Here is a 262-nt window from a genome sequence, read left to right on the forward strand (position 1 = left end):
ATTTTCAGATCTGGAAGACTTCTGGGACGACTTACATGTTAGTCGTCTAAAATATAATGCACTAGACGACTTCCAGGAAGTCTTCCTTACGACTTCCATTTCAGTCGTTTGGACTTCCTGGAAGTCGTCTGGACTTCCTGGAAGTCGTCTGGACTTCATGGAAGTCTTCTGATGAAGTCTCTCTTTCATAATAGATCAAATATTCCCGCCAAAAATTTTTTTAAAAAATTATTTTTCCGCTTAAATAATTTAAACCAGACGA

The sequence above is a fragment of the Brassica oleracea genome, chromosome C9 (genome assembly GCF_000695525.1).
Source record: "Brassica oleracea var. oleracea cultivar TO1000 chromosome C9, BOL, whole genome shotgun sequence".
In the NCBI taxonomy this organism is placed as follows: domain Eukaryota; kingdom Viridiplantae; phylum Streptophyta; class Magnoliopsida; order Brassicales; family Brassicaceae; genus Brassica; species Brassica oleracea.